The sequence below is a fragment of the Mustela nigripes genome, chromosome 5, assembly GCF_022355385.1.
Source record: "Mustela nigripes isolate SB6536 chromosome 5, MUSNIG.SB6536, whole genome shotgun sequence".
NCBI classification, from domain to species: domain Eukaryota; kingdom Metazoa; phylum Chordata; class Mammalia; order Carnivora; family Mustelidae; genus Mustela; species Mustela nigripes.
In genome coordinates, this window is record NC_081561.1 from 74,457,031 (window position 1) to 74,469,629 (window position 12,599).

Consider the following 12,599-nt stretch of genomic DNA (forward strand, 5'->3'; position numbering starts at 1 on the left):
CAATAACTTCTGATAACTGTAAGAGCTAAATCTCTAAGACATTCATGTACTCTCTGCCGTTTAATTCAGCAAAAACTTGAGCTAGGTACATTCAAGGGCCTCATTTGGCACTGGAATCTGCACAGGTATCATGAGTTATGCCTGCCGCTGACAACAAAGAAAATGAAGGGGCTTCCTCTGAAAAAGGAATAGAGGCACCTCTTTTTACATTGTTTAGAATTATAATGAAGGTTATTTTTAAAAATCCTCAAACACGGATTTAGAAGCAAAGGAGCCTGAAATTTTAATAGGGATTGGAAGTTTTTTCTATAAGACAAGTCCAGATGAAAAAATCCTTTTACGAGCCACATGCTGATGTTCTGACACAGTCCAAACCTTTATTAAAATTAATGTAAGCCTTCTCCATAATGAGAGCACAGAATTGCGGTGCCTTAATAATAAAACAGTTATATTTTTTAACCTCTCATTCTACCCTCATATGAATTGAAGCTGTAACAGCAATGGAATAAAACAACTCCCAAAAAAAGATTGCAAATTGATGCTGTCACCCCAAGGATGATGGATTGATTCAATTAATCAGTAAGTCTTTTCTAAGAGTCCTTCAGGGAGTTATTTACCAGAGGCATACCCTGTTTATTCCCCTCCCCTGTGCCTGTCATTTTTCTTCATTATTCTTCTAGTTTTACTCATTATATCCTTTGGGGATATGTTGATCTCCGCGTGCAGAGGGGTTTTGCACACTGCTGTCTAGACATAAATCTTCCAAGCCTCAGACTAGAGGCTACCGGAGCACCTGAGCCTCTTGCTGTCTTTATCTCGGGCTGACCAAGACTCTCAAGATGAAGTCAAGCAAAGGGACCCTGAACTCTAAATGAGAAGTCACACGAACCTATTAAATTCAGTGAAGATTCTGAGAACTTCTCCGTTGGCAATGATGTAACAACTCAGTGCTGCAGACACACCCATGGCACTAGTCGTCCCATCTGCAAAAGCAGATAAATAGGGCAGAGCTGGAGGGTTGAGAGGCTGAGGCTTATGCTAATTCATAGGAAAATGCACCGGATTCATGGTTTGTATTGTTTTGAGTGCTGAAAGGCAAATATTTCTAGACATGAAACATTGCCATTTCTAATGAGCCAGATATCTGTCTAAATCTTGCTGCTATCAGGGGTGGCTACACAGTTTGTGAGACCCAGTGAAAAAGGAAAATGTGAGGCCCTTGTTCAGAGAGTAGGAAAAAAAGTGTCACTAAAGCACCTGGGTAACTCAGTTGGTTAAGCGTCTGCCTTTGGCTCCACTGGGAGTCTGCTTTTCCATGTCCTCGTGCTCTTCCCTACTCCTTGTGCTCTCTCTTTCTCTCTCTCTCAAATAAATAAATAAAATATTTTAAAAATAAAAATAAAAATAAATAAAGATACTGAAATATAATAATTTTGCCTTGGGGCCTCTGGGTGGCTCAATCAGTTAAGTTGTCTGAATCTTTTTTATTTTTTCTTTTAAGATTTTATTTATTTACTTGAGACAGGGAGAGAGAGCAGGAGAGGTGGGGAGGGACGGAGGAAAAGGGAGAAGCAGAGCTCAGTGTGGGGCTCAATGCTAGGACCCTGAGATTATGACCTGAGCCAAGGATCGAGCTACCCAGGCGGCCCAAGTGACTGACTCTTGATCTCTGCTCAGGTCTTGATCTCAGGGTTGTGAGTTCAAGCCCCCCTAAAACAAAGAGTTTATTTATTTAGTTATTTAGTTAGTTATTTAAAGATTTTATTTTTTTTAAGTAATCTCTACACATAGTACAGGGCTCAAACTCATAACCCCAAGACCAAGAGTCACATGCTCTGCCAACTAACTAAACCAGCCAGCCAGGCATCCCAAAGACTTTTCCTGTAAAAGTATTTTAGTACTTATAAAATATAATAAAGGTAAATAATAACATTTAAATAACAATATAGACTATAAATAATAAAAAATACTTTGGTGTCATCACCAAATAATACAATGAATATACATTATTAATGGGACATCTTGGATCATAAAATCTTCCCCCCAGCTTTCTACAACTTATCATGAAGTCATCAAAATGTATTTTCAATCAATAAAACGAATGTGATGTCAGTCACTCTGGGCAAATGCATCACAACTTTTGATAACTTTTGATCTTGAGAAGAATGTTACTACTGCTTCTCTTATTACTAGAAGCAGGAAGAACATTTTTTTAACAGTGACAACATTGAGATAAATTTCTGATTGATTGATTTGATTTGATTTGATTTAATTGTTTTTAAAGATTTTATTTATTTGTTTGATAGACAGAGATCACAATTAGGCAGAGAGGCAGGCAGAGAGAGAGAGGAGGAAACAGGCTCCCTGCTGAGCAGAGAGCCCAATTCTGGGCTCCCAGGACCAGGACCCTGGGATCATGACCTGAGCTGAAGGCAGAGGCTTTAACCCACTGAGCCACCCAGGCTTCCCAATTACTTTTAAATATAACTTTTAAAAATTTGAGTTAACGTTACACAGGAAAACTTTTCTAAAAAGATTTAACTTCATAAAAATCACTTTCATGTAAGTCTGAGTCTAATTTTAAAGAAAAAATATACAGTAACCTCTTAATGTTTTCTCTGACATTTCCTGTAACTTGCTGTTCAAGAAACTGAAAATAGCTCCATGGTTTCCGTGTACTTGAAAACACCCACTTAAATAATCTATTGCTACTTATTCAATTACAAGGAAAATAATTTTAAAATTGCCTTTCTCATTAGAAATTTGTTCATCTGAAGCATCATGTGAAAAGAGAGTTATTTTATGTCTACTACTACGACAACAGTCTTTACTTTTTAAGGGTAAGCCTGCTGATTTGTTTTACAATATTACAGCAGTTCTCAAAACCAGAGCCTCCAATCTCTTTGAATAATTCTAATAAGTCTCTGATCTGCTTTATTACATGTCGATGTGTACACTTTCGTCTCACAGTAATTCACTGACAATGCTCGCTGTCTGAGCAAGCCGTCGCTGTCCCAGCACAGCCAGAGTAAACATGTGTGCACAAGCCACGGGGAGGGAGGGGCAAGCGCTTTTGGGGAATTAAAAGGTAAGTTGGCCTCACCCAGTTCCTAGGTCCGCCCAGGACCCCTGCTTTCCCCCAGGGGTAGAGCTGACACTGTTGTTCCACGACTGTTGCTGCCACTGTCACCAGTGCCAGTCTGGTCCCAGGTCACTCCCCAGCCCAGCCACTCTCTCCACTGCCCGGAGGCAGGACAGGCCAATTGCTGTGCACACTGCACGCTGCACCCAGGGACCTGAGCCCGTACCCTCCAGTACTGCTGCCAGATCACAAACAGTCACGCAAGCTGTCACCCCAGGGTATCTTGTCTGCTCACCACATGCTCAAGAAAAATATATTACGAATTTCACGAAGAGGAGAGTAGGACATTAAGCTGAATGCCAGACTCCTCTGAGTGCAATGAGACATGTCACATGTCCACACATCCTTAAAGCTAGGTAGCCCTGCTAGCTACGGAAGCCAAGAGTAAAAAAATCTACATCTACCCCCAATGCAAACCTACCCCCATTTTGTTACTGGAATAAATGGAACTAGGATATTTCATTTATTATTAAAAATAGGCCTGGGATGTTTTCACCGAGAATGAAAGGATGATTATGTCTCCAAAAAGGAACAAAACACAAAAAGGATAGATTGGACATCTTGGACACCAAGGCTGGTAAATAGTTTCACACTCTCCAGTGAATCAGATCAAACATCTAGTTATGGGCATAATTAGTCAGGTTTTTATTACAGCTCTATTCAAGGAAAGGTATCGTGATCATTGAAATCCATTATGGTGCACGGGTACTAACATTTCATGGCAATAATTCAATCTGGTTGTGCAAGTTAAAGAATAAATCTCAATTGTAACTAAAAAGGTTTCTGAATCCTTCCCACTAAAATTCTGAACAAAGAATTATTGAGGTTAGTGATAGTATATATCTAATATATTAAAATAAGATGGAATTATTGTTGAAATGCATTTAGAAACTGAAAATAGGGGTGCCTGGGTGGCTCACTCCATGAAACCTCCTGTGTTTCAGTTCAAGTCATGATCTCACGGGTCCTGAGGCGGTAGCCTGAGCCCTGCCTCAGGCTTCTCGCTCAGTGAGGAGTCTGCTTGAGATTTTCTCCCTCTGCTCCTCCCCCATTCATTGGAGCATGTGTGCATACGCTCTCTCTCTCTAAAATAAATAAATTTTTTAAAAAGAAACTGAAAATATACCTAATTATAATGCATTGTGAGTCAGGACACCATGTGCCAAAAGAATAAATTGAAATAACTACGTTTTATGTAATTGGGAGTTTTTTCCTTCATACTTCTCTGTGTGGGCATATGTTAAAAGCACTGCAGTAGCAAAGTCCCCTCCTTTACTCCTTTTTTCTATTTTTCAACATTCTTCAGTAAAAGACGATATTAAAGCTAGGAGCACCACACAGTACTCGACACGGTCATAACATCTAAGTGACAGATCCAAATCTCAAACACAATCTGTCAGCGGAGCCCATCGTTCTAACCTCTACTAAACAAAATTCCCAGAGAGCAGGATGCAGATGTGAGTAGCCAGGTTTCCCTTCGATATCAAAGAAGATCTGTCTCTGATCATAACCATTTTTATCCATTCATCCACAGAATATGTAGTTCTCCCCTAACTCAGACAACTTCCTTCTTTCCATCCACCACACCTTCCCAAACACTTTACACTGAGACATGCAATGAGATTTCTTGACAAGGAAGGCTGTTAGACAGAGGGTAGACTTCAGGGGAAAACTCTGGAATTATCCCTCCCTCAGGGGCACCATGGATTACATGGCATCCATTTAAGCCCTCATGACCATACACCACCCCCGCCCCAAACAGTGTTTTCCTGTCTGTACAGGGAGAAATAAAAGCACAGTAAATCTTGGTAAACATGGTCAACTCTGAAGGAAAACAAGACACTTGTAATATATTGTGTTTATAAATTCCCTTCTCCATAAGTCCCACTTTGGTTGTGCTTGACATTTAGAATTGAAACTCAACAGAGAAGTGCTGAGCTAGAGTGAAAAGGGATATGGATGGGCAGTAAACCAGAACTTGTTGCCAGTGTCATTCATTCTTACAGACAGAATTTAATATCACTACAAAAAGTCACATCTTCTTAAAGGACTATTTATATTAAAAGGCTAGACAAAAACTGAAGCAAGTCCCTACAGTTTTCCACCAATCATGCCAAGCATAATGGTATTCCCTCATCCCTAGTCTCATCAAATGTCTACGGCAATTTCTCCTTCTTAAGTAGTGTACATTTGCAACTTAAAGCCAGGTATGTGAACAAAAAGAAAAAACCTATTTCCTAAAAAAAATTGACCTACTGACTCATCTTTTCTTGTATTTTATCCATAAAAGTCAACAACATTTTATATGTATTATTGATTGTTAGTGGGTGGTCACAAATTCTCTTCAGTCTTACTCTGGTTGACAATTTCTATTTGTATTAAAGGAGAGGGAAACACATACAACTGCTATGACCCTCAAATTTTAATTCTAGGTATAAATCACTGAACTAGTTTCCTGCTGCTGAAGAAGCCAGTTATCCCAAGTTGGTCATTTAAAACAGCATAAACTTACCGAGATATTAAGATACACTTCCAGAGATCAGAAGTCCTGAATGAGTTTCAATTGAGCTAAAATCAAGGTGTCAACAGGACTTCATTCCTCTCTGAGGCTCGAGAGAAGAATCCATTTCTTTCCCTTTTCCAAATTCTAAAAGCTGCCTGCATTTCTTGGCTGGAGTCCCTTTGGTCCATCTTCAAAATGAGAAGCGCAGCATCGTCTTCTCTCCCTCACTCTGTGACCTGTGACTTCATCACATCTCTTTCGGACACTGACCCGCCCGCCCCCCTCTTCTAAAGACCCTTTTGATTATATTGGATAATCCAGGAAAATCTTCCCAACTCAAAATTCTTAATCACATCTGTAGAAGGAACTACAAAAGTCCTTTTGTTGTATGAGGTAACAAAGTCATGGGTTTCAGGGATTAAGCCACAGACATCTTTGGAAAGCCGTGATTCCAGCTACCATAATCGCCTGTGTCTCTGCTTAGCTACGATGCACAGGCCCTAACGTAAGGTGTTCTTGCTGAGGGTTAGCCTTTCTCATTGCTGCTTAAAACTCTTTAAAGAATTCACAGAACTACTTAAAGAAGCTCAAATCCTTCACTTTCTGGCAATAAGAGTTAGAATCCCAGAACTGTGAAGCAGGACAGAAGATGAACCAGTCAACCTCCTTTTATAACACAGGCTGGCAACACCCGAGCGAACGAGCTCAGTGAGACTTTCAGAGCACTTGAGACCGCTATTCCTACTACAACGTGTTGTTGTTAATAATCTGTAAAATACAACTCGTTTTTAATAAGCCACTTCTAAAGGCTAAGTGTGACCTAAAGAAAAAGTCTCTAGAATAGATTAGCTGCCATCTGTCCTCTTATGAAGTTTTTATAGGCATTTTCTAGAATATTATGTAACATATACATTTGGGTTCACATTGACTTAAGAAAATTTTCCTAATGACACGGAACTTCTTTTCACAGAAGCATAATAAAACTGACTTTTAAGTACTCATGAAATAAAAATAATATTTTAAATGAGCATATTAAAAATACAAATACTAAAGAAATTTGTAAAATGACAAATAAAGTCATACTCCCCATACAGTCATCCTATCTCCTCTCTGTCAAAGTAATACTTATTCCTCTTTTCATGTGTGTCTGTACAAAAAACACAATGGTTTACAGAATGGCGTATGTGCAGAATGTTCTGGCGTGCTTTCTAAAAATGTACAGATGTGAAACTTTGCACATACTGCACTTTATTTTGTTTGCTTATGAATTTATTGATGCCAACCTACCTCATGGTTTCTAATAGATGCAGAGTATATTCTAGTATATGGAACATCGTAATTTACCTAACTGCTCCCTTAATGATTAACGGAAGAAGGATTCGAAGGCTCTGCTTTGTTTTGTCTCAGTAACAATGAGCCTGTGCAAATGTATTATTTTTATTTATTTCAGGGAAGGAAACATATGTACTTGGTTCAAAACTAAAAAGGTCTAACCGAGATGTGAACTCTTCTTTAAACCCGACTTCTCTTTTTGAAGGCAGCCATAGATATACGTTTTGTGGGGCATCTTACTTTTATTCACTTAAAAAAAAAAAAAAAAGCAGGCACTTCCTGTTTTTATTGCACTCCCTTATTGCGATTTGCAGGTACTGTATGTTTTACAGGTTTGTGACAACCCTGTATCAAGCAAGTCTGTCAGCGCCATTTTTCCAACAGCTTTTTCTCCCTTCGGGTCTCTGTCACATTTTGGTAATTCTTGAAATGTTTCAAACTTTTTCATCATTATTATATTTGCTATGGTCACCTGTGATCTTCGCTGTTACTATTATCATCCTTCCGGGGTGCCACAAACTGCTCCCATAGACGAGGGCGAACTTGATCAATGCTGTGTGTTATGACTGCTTCACCAACCATCTGTTCCCTGTCCCTCACTCATCGGCTCCTCAGTCTCCCTGTTCCCTGAAGCATAATATTAGGGTGAGGCCAATTAATAACCTCTCAATGGCCTCTGAGGGTCCAGGTGAAAGGAAGTGTTGCTAGCCTCTCAATTTAAATCAGAAGCTAGAGGGGCACCTGGATGGTTCAGTGGGTTAAGCCTCTGCCTTTGGCTCATGTCATGATCTCAAGCCCCATATCGGGCTCTCTGCTCAGCAGGGAGTCTGCGTCCCCCTCTCTCTCTGCCTGCCTCTCTGCCTACTTGTGATCTCTCTCTAATAAATAAATAAAATCTTAAAAAAATAAATCAGAAGCTAGAAACAATGAAGCTTAGTGAGGAATCTATATGGAAAGACAAGATAAGCTGAAAGTCAGGCCTCTTGCATGAAGCCGTGTGCTGAGTTGTGAATGCAAAGGGAAAGTTCTTGAAGGAAATCACAAGTGCACCTCCAATGACTACACAAATGAAAAGAAACTGAAACAGCCTTAGTGCTGAGATGGAGGAAGTTTGAATGGTCTGGATAGAGCAAACCGGCCACAGCATTCCCTTACACCGAAGCCTAACCTAGTACTTGGCCCTAACTTTATTCAGTTCTATAAAGGTTGAGAGAGGTATGAAATCTGCATAAGGCAAGTTGGAAGCTAGCAGGGGTTGGTTCCTGAGATATAAGGAAGTCATCTCCACGACATGAAAGTGCAAAGTGAAGCAGCAGGTGCCAATAAAGAAATGGCAGTAAGTCATCCCGAAAATCTAGTGGAGGTAATGAATGAAGGTGGCTACACTCAACCACAGATTTCCAGTGTGGTTAAAACAGCCTTACATTTGAAGAAAATTCCAGTTAGAACTTCCATAGCTAGAAAGGAGAAGACAGTGCCTGGCTTCAAAGCTTCCAAAAACATGCTGACCATTAGGGGCTCCTACAGCTGATAACTGTAAGTTGAAGCCAGTGATCACTTACTTTGTGAGTACTTCCTAAGAGCTCTGAAATCCCAGAACCCTTAGGAAGAAATCTACTCTGCCTATGCTTTGTAAATGGGACGAAAAGCCTGGATGACAGCACACCTCTTTACCACATGGTTTACTGAATATTTTGATCCTTCTGCTGGACGCGATAGCTCAGGGGGGAAAAAAATCCTTTCAAAATATTACTGTTCTCAATTGTTCACCCAAGTGCTCTAATGGAGATGTAATCAAAATTCATAATGTTTTCATGACTGATAACACAATATCCATTCCACAGCCCACAGATCAAGGAGTAGGTTCAGTTTTCAAGTCTTGCTAATTTAAGAAGCAAATTTCAGGGGTGCCTGGGTGGCTCAGATTTTGGGCATCTGCGTTCAGCTCAGGTCATGACCCTGGGGTCCTGGGGTCAAGTCCCACATTGGGCTTCCTGATCAGCAGGAAGCCTGCTTCTCCCTTTCCCTCTCCCCCTGTTTGTGTTCCCTCTCTCGCTGTGTCTATCCCTGTCGAATAAATAAATAAAATCTAAAAAAAAAAGTAAATTTCATAAGTGTCTAGCAATAGATAGTGAATCCTCTGATGAATCTGGGCAGAGTACATTGAAAACCTTCTGAAAAGAATTCACAGTTCTAGAAAGAATTCAGCATGCCATTAATCTAGAAAGAATTCACCATGCCATTAAGGGCATTTGTAATTCATGGAAAGAGGTCACAACATCAACATGAACAGGAGTTTGTAGAGGCTGATTCCACCCTCATGGATGACTCTGAGGGGTTCAGAACTTCAGTGGGAGAAGCAACCTCAGATGTGGTAGGAACAGCAACAAAACTAGAACTAGAAGTGGAGCCCAAAGGAGTTTTAAGACAGATGCCTGCCTCAGTGAACAAAGAATTAGTAGTGCACGGTTAAATATGCAGTGAGTGCTGTAGATAGTAAGAGTGCTGATGGGAACCACTTATGGCTAAAACAAATAGTTGAAATTTCAATGATTTCTGTCTTATGCATGTTTTTGAGATTTCACTAAACAAATGGGATTGAATGGTCTTAGTGAGGAAAAACAAAATACTTCTGATGATAAGTACTTATATTATGAAAAAAACTTACAAATTGTTGATCGTCTGGTATTGTCAAGTAGTAGAACAAAGCAGTCAACTACAGAAAATGTAAAACTCATTTTGCTCTCATTGTTTTCTTCTATCCCAACTTGTCTCTCTCTAAGCCGACCCACAGAGAGAGAGGCACAGACCAAAATAACTTGCAATTATGCAAAGATTTTCTCCCTGTTCGTATTGCATCATCTTACTTTCAAAATAATGGCATGTATTGCATGGAGCCCTGGGTGTGGTGCATAAACAATTAATTTTGGAACACTGAAAAAATTAAAATTAAAAAAAATGAATATAGATGCAAAAAATTCAAACCAAAAAGAAAAAAAAAAAACCCTAAAAAATAAAAATTAAATAGTTGAAGAATGAGAAATCCCGGTCCTTGTTCTAGTTGTATCGTGCCCAAACACTTTGACCTAAACATGTGTTAACTAACTAGTCTTAAAGGATTTAGACCAAGGGGGCTCAAAATTAAAAATAAAAAGAAATATTGCCTATTCCAAGTATTAAGAGAAATACATAGTTTTCATATTAGGCACACCTGAGAACCTAAATCGTGTGTTTTCCTTCAGGTAGTAAAAGCAGTGACTTCAATTTGGTGTTACTGCGATTAGACCCCAGTGGACTTGAGTAGATCTACAATTATGACTGGATCTTGAATAAAGTGTGTTTTTCACAGCTGAGTGCCATGTTATTGTCCTTTGAATTCTTTCAGACACGTCGCCTCTAATCATGGTTACTAAGATTCTTCTCATGCACCTCAGCCCAAGTCTACCTCCCAGAGCCACCTCAGAACGCAGACGCTGCCCATCTGATGTCCTGCCCATCACTCAATCCAATCTCAAATCCTGCCTCTCCTCCACCTTCCTCATTGAGTCCCCTTTATGGCTTGGAGTCCACTGGTCTATTCACAAGCCAACTCTCCCACATCCTTTCAAGTCTGTCAATGTGCTCCTCACCCTCTTTCCTGACTCACAGTTTTCAAATGTTGTTGTCATCAACATCCCTTGGGGTGCTAGAAAAGCTGCAACAACCACTTTTCCTGCCACCCCTTTGTCTATGGAATTCTTGAGGGCCAGCGGCTACTCAATCAAGGGCACTAGGACCATGGGCTCAGCCACCTACCATGGGCTCTGTCCAGCCAGCAGAGTGCAGGAGGCAGCACCAATGAAAGTGCTGGAGGACGTGGGCCTGGTGCTGAGGAGTCACAGTTGTAGACACTGCCAGCATCTGCAAGTGGTCATGTGGGCCTGGGGTTGGCTTCCTTGCCATGACCCTCAGGGCGAGGTTCGCACAAGACCCTTAAGTGGATGCCTTTATGCCCCTGAGTCAACTGTTCAGGGTGGGCTTCCAGAGTCTGAAGGAAGGGGTGGCTGTGGAGTTGGCCTTTAAGAAGTCCCTATGGGCTCAGAAGCTCTTCAGGTCATGGCTCTGGTGGGGTATTCTGTGTTGAGAGCAAGAGAGCACCAAAAAGAGGCATATGCTGAAGGGTTACCAAAGGAAGTCAGTGGTATGACTATGGAGGGCTAGACTATCAGGCCAAGGGGCACAGGCTGCCATCCCACCCAGAAATGCCCCTTCTATCTGAGCGTTCCAGCCCCATGATGGTCCGGTGTCAACTGAAGGGTCCATAGGACCCACCCTCAGGCAAAGCCAGCCTACTTTCAGGAGGAGAAGAGATCCACATGCAGACTCTGCTCCCAGAAGGGCAGAACTGAGCCACAGCAGGTGGGGGCTGTCTTTTTGTCATCAGGAAATTTCTAGAAGCAGTCCCCAACCACCATACTAGAGAAGGTGGAGGTAGGGTAGGTAGCTGGCACTCCCAGCTTTTCAGGCCAAGTCCACATCAATCACGGCTTCTTCCTTTTTGGGGGTCAGGAGGCTGAGGCAAAGGAACTCCAATTAAGCTCTGTGCAGATGCACAGGAGGGCTTTGGGGGAAATACCTCTAGAGCCTGAGTGTTTTAGTAGAGTCAACACCCCAGAATCTCCAGATTTTTGAAGTTACTTGGATAAGAAAGTTGTTTTCTTTCTAAAGAAAAATATGTAACAATATTTCTCATGCCAGAATGGGATGATTAAGCATGAGACCAGATTAATGGGTCCACCCACATGCCCCTACATTCTGTTGGAGGGAAACACCCAGGTATAAAGCAGGGTTTTTTCATTTCTTATCTTCTCTCTCTTTTTTTTTTAAGATTATTTATTTATTTATTTGACAGAGAGAGATCACAAGTAGGCAGAGAGGCAGACAGAGAGAGGGAGGAGGAAGCAGGGTCCCTGCAGAGCAGAGAGCCCGATGTAGGGCTCAATCCCAAGACCCTGGGATCATGAACTAAGCCAAAGGCGGAAGCTTAACCCACTGAGCCACCCAGGCACCCCCGTGTCTTATCTCCTCCTAACCTACTCCTGGGAAAGGGTGCCAGGAACTTTCCCAAGAAATAGGTTGTAATGATAGGCAAAAGGAGCTGTTGGGGGACCAGCTACAGACCTACTCCCCCCAGCTGCCTCTTACTCATATTTCCCATTCTGGGCCAACACGAATTTATTTATTTGCTCCCTTGGATAATGATACCTTGGGTCAATGCCAACTACACCAGCTGTGTCCAAATGGCATATAGCACTTTTTTTTCTTAATATAAATATTCTGGGTTTGTATCTTTGTGCATGTTAATCTAATGCCCTCATTCCTACACTGTGTTCCCAGGTAGCTGAGCAAGCCCAGGGGTAAGTGGGCAGCAGCTCTGGGCATTTATTTGCTCCCTTGGATAATGATACCTTGGGTCAATGCCAACTACACCAGCTGTGTCCAAATGGCATATAGCACTTTTTTTTCTTAATATAAATATTCTGGGTTTGTATCTTTGTGCATGTTAATCTAATGCCCTCATTCCTACACTGTGTTCCCAGGTAGCTGAGCAAGCCCAGGGGTAAGTGGGCAGCAGCTCTGGGC